We start from the raw sequence: 5,000 nt of genomic DNA, 5'->3' as shown, positions 1-5,000 counted from the left end.
GCCAGCAGTCAGGTAGAGCAATGAAACACGAGCAAGTGCCTCGTGAAACTAAAAGAAGAGGAATTAGTGGCTTCAGTTAGTAGCATCGTTCCCAGACAGAAATAAAAGAACGATTTTGTGTGTGTGTGTATGTGTATATATTATATATATATATATATATATATATATATATTATATATATATTATATATAAATATATTATATATAAATATATATATATAAATATATATATAATATATATATATAATATATATATATATATAATATATATATATATATATATATATATATATATATATATATAAACAGACTCCGCCCCTATACCCTTGCTCCACACGTTATCATACAAAAATTAACGATCTGGAGTTTGATGTGACCATTCCCCCGACGAAACTTGTGTAGTACTGTATGGTATGGTATCGTCCTTAATTCGTGATATACAATCGCACATTCAAGGGTTCGAGCCCCAGCTGCGGAGTTTGTTAATCCGTCTTAACTTCACACACACATTCACACACACACACACACAGTATATATACATACTCGTACGTGTATTTACATATGTAAATGAGAGATAGATGGGGTGAATCACGTAATAAAAAAGAAGAAAAAAAGGGATCTACGCCATGAGGCACTGAACGTAGGTCACGACGACCCCAGATTCACGTCATATGGAACGAGGTCAAAACCAACGTACCACAGGTCATAGCAAATATTTGTTGCTTCGTATTTCAATGACTGAGTACTCGCAGCCCCTGTGGCTGGCAACGGTCCCCGGGCTCTTCTATAGATCCTTCTGGGTGGTGACATTGGTATGTGTTGTCGTTACCAGCTTAGAAGGATAAGAAAGGGATCAGTCACCAGTTTTCTGCTTTATGAGAAAATGTGGAGGAAATGCAGAAGAAATTAGGCCCGGCCCGGTGATCGAGTGTCATCCCCCTGGGACCGCACCTTCAGATGGAGGCGAGGATGTTGACGGCTTTTGAATACGAGCTGTAGGAAGGGGAGCTATTCTCTCCGATGTCCGTTTTGCAGTCACCATTTGCAGGTGTCCCCATGCTCACAGATCTTTTATACGTGTTGTGCTGTTTCACAACTTCGTAAAGAACATTTTGATACGAAATAATTCTCCTGATGCCCACCAACTACTACTAGTTTCTGATCCGAGGTCTCCTACCTTGAAGATCCCTGTAATGTTCTTTGGGACCCCTAGGAGACCAGATCGAGAAGCTCAGCCCTCGGCCCAAGTTTCCACAAGAGAGGCTATTACACAAGGGGCTGTTTACAATAAAGGCTGTATCAAAATTCCTATTACGCCTTTTTTTTTTTTTTTTTCTGCGTCCATGGCGAATAGGGTCACATTAGTGATAAGAGGGATAAAGGCATTGATGAAGAGATGTAAGTTTTACTGAGAAGTAAAAGGAAACCTTTTCGACAGGCACGTGGTCAACAAAGGGCACAAGCCTCCAGCTGAGGTAGTTGCATCGTCGCATGTGGTACAGTTCAGAGTTTTAAAGTTCACTTGGATAAACACCAAAGCGAAATGTCGTAATGCTTGTTTTATGTCTGTGTCATTTGGACGCCTGGGCCTTTGTAATAAAAAAAAAAAATGTACATGGTTTCAAAGAGACTGGAAACAACCTTTTTTTTTTTTACTATCAGATCCTGGACCATAAAATCTATATATATATAAAAAGTTAATGTGAAGAGCTCCCCTAAGAGTAGAGTAGTTCATCTTATCTTACGTGAAAAAAAATAATGGGATGATCCAGGGTTAAGGACATTTGCTAACGCCCCTGTCTGACGACACAGTGTACAGAAATATGGGACAAGGGCAGCGGCTTCTCAGAGAAGGTAAATGGCACATTTCTAGGGATGTAGGACAAGGATAGCCGCTTCTGTGAATGAAAAATTGCCTGCACGGTGCCCTATCCCCTCAAAAAAAAAAAAAAAAAAAAAAAAAAAAAAAGACGAAGAGGATCGAACGTGTGTGTGTGTGTGTGTGTGTGTGTGTGTGTGTGTGTGTGTGTGTGTGTGTGTGTGTGTGTGTGTGTGTGTGTGTGTGTGTGTGTGTGTGTGTGTGTGTGTGTGTGTGTGTGTGTGTGTGTATGTGTGTGTGTGTGAAGAATCCAGCTACCTGGGACTGATGGAAATCTACTCCTTTAGAACTGTTGTGGAACCAAATGTTCTGTTGTGCGGTTGGTTGGTTCGGTGGCAAACTGTTTGGAAGTGAAGTGATCAGTGAGAGACAGAGAGGGGGAGAGAGAGAACGACAAAGAGACAGAGAAACAAAGAGAAACAGAGAGACAGAAAGACAGATATAGAGATACAGAAACAGAGAGACTAATACTGCTTTGGAAGAACATATTACTTCAACGAGCATCCCTTCCCTGAAATCAGATGTATCTTTTATACAGTTAGAATAAATAAATAAATCAAATAAATGTATATATATATAATGAAAAGAAACAAAATAATAATATCCCCTTAATTGAATAAAATCGCCTGACGACAGCCATGTCAAATACTCTTGTCACAATATTCTCAAAACAGGAATTCTTCAATAGTTTATTAGGGCTAAACCTGATTTTCTTTTAAAATGAGATCGATTAACCCCCCCCCGCCCCCCGTTCCTTATTGGAACAGCGACTCAAAACCCGCAGCCTCACAGTAGCTGGCAACGGTCCTCCTCGGGTTCTCCCATAGATCTCTCTGGGAAGAAACGTAGGATTTTGTCTGTGACTTGTTGGTGTGTAACTGAGGAGGAGGAGGAGGAGGGGGGAGGCAGCCTGCGGTTGGTCCGGGGAGCGGGTGCCAGCCGTTTGGAAGCAAATGTGATGACAGGGAACGAAGATAACCGGTAGGGAGACGACTCTCTCTGACGTCCATCTTTCAGGTGTTCGTCTTCGGTCTCATTCCTCAACAATAAGAGTGAATTGTTTTTTAATAATATGATTGTTTCTCCAGTTTGACCCTCAAGAAAATCTGACTTTTTTTTTATTTATTTATTTTTTTTTTTTCAATACTCGCCTGAGCCCTCTGCCGATGGATGGGGCACCCACCTGGAAGCGTCATATGACCACCAAATTCCCCCCTCCCCCCGGGATTTTTTTTTTTTAATCCTTCTCACACAGTTCACCCCCCTCCCTTCTCCACTCCCACCACCCTCCCTCCCTCCCTTCCTTCCTCCCTCCACCCCCACACCATCCTTCTCCTCCTCCTCCTCCTCCTCCTCCTCCTCCCTCACCCTCCCACGATCTCCCAAACAAGGTCTGCCCTGGTTTCGGCAGCTTTCGTTTTGGACATCTTGGGGGGGTGGGGGGTGGGGTAGCCTGCTCATAGAACGAGCCCCAGATTGAGACTGAATCTTGATCTCCAGGAGCCTGATGTGGGTGTCTTTGGGCTTTGTCAGGCTGAATTGCCCCCCCCCCCTCCCCCTCCCCCCCCAAAAAAAAATCAAATGAAGTTTTTTGGCCCAAGATAAACGAATATGGTCCATATATCCTCTGTGAATAAGGCTGACGTTTATATGTTTTTTTTAGGTTTCCAGGTCCTAAACATACGATCTTAATCCTCTAAGCCTCAGTTTTTACTTTCATGGCTTCTTGGTTTGATATGAACGTTTCTGCTGCGTTTCGTTCCTTCCTGTGGCAATTCGCTTACTATTCCATACCTCTGCCGTCAAACGATTTTATTCACCTCTGAGACTCCCCAGTGGCTTTTCGGTGGTGTATCGGTCATATTTGGAAACAAAATGGCGGACCTAGTGATGCCTCTCAAGGGTTCTGTCGCTTTCCAAAGCATGAGGTGTCCATTTTTTTTTTTTTTTTTTTTTTTTTTTTTTTTTTTTTTTTTTTTTTTTTTTTTTTTTTTTTTTTTTTTTTTTTTTTTTTTTTTTTTTTTTTTTTTGGGGGCACGTTCGAAGAAGAGAAATCTTTAGTTTTCTTTGTGTTATAGTCTTCCCAGAAGGTGTTATCATAATTATACTTATCATTATCATTACAGTTATTAATCATTATAGTTATCATTATAATTATACTCATTATCATTAGTTATTAATCATTATAGTTATTATAATTATACTTATTATCATTACAGTTATTAATCATTATAGTTATCACTAATATCTATCATTATCATTATTACAATTATTTATCTTTATAGTTATCCTAAATATAGTTACGGTTATCATTACAGTTACTGATCATTATCGTTATCAGAATTCCAACAGTTTTGAGTCAGAAAGATAAGTAGCTCTAATCTTCCCCTCCTTGAAAGCCTAACCCCCCCCCTGCCCCTTGGTATTCACAAAACCAATAGGATATTCATTGGTGGTTTTTAACCTTCTATAGTATTTTCTTCCATGGGGTTTTTCTATAAAAACAAAACTGTTAAGTTACATTTTGAGGTTTGGTGACATTAAAGAATCAGTAGGGAAGTCCGACTTCGGTACACTGAGGAAACTGGAACCTGACATACAGTATACTCCATAACTACACAAATAAATCTATCATTATTACATTAATACAGTATTAAAAAAGCACTTAGACACAAGAGAAACGTTGTGTACATAAGCATTCTGAATACTTAACAATGAGATATATCTTTACATTATGGAACAAATCGCTAGTAACAGCGATGTAATTTAAATAATCAAACCCGGATGTCACGAGGACTCGAACGCGGTTCCCTCCGAGTGTGAGCCCCGCCCGCCGCCATCTTGCTGCACAGAACGTATTAAATGTTCGAAACTTGATACGAAGTCTAGTTCCTTGGGTTGGACCAGCTGAACGCTACAGACCGAAAGCTGGAAGTGGGACCCGCGTTCGAGGCTTCGCGACGGCTGAGTTTGATATATCTATACATTTAAAACAATTGTTGGGGCAGACTGTTGTGTCCACAGTTGTTCATATATGTTAATAGATAGATAGATAGGTAGATAGATATCGACCGTTTGTTGACCACAGCTACAATAAGTATCACACAATATAAACAAAGAGA

The sequence above is a fragment of the Oratosquilla oratoria genome, chromosome 24 (genome assembly GCF_046742065.1).
Source record: "Oratosquilla oratoria isolate Oo_2021 chromosome 24, ASM4674206v1, whole genome shotgun sequence".
Lineage (NCBI taxonomy): Eukaryota > Metazoa > Arthropoda > Malacostraca > Stomatopoda > Squillidae > Oratosquilla > Oratosquilla oratoria.
This window is presented reverse-complemented; position numbering follows the sequence as displayed.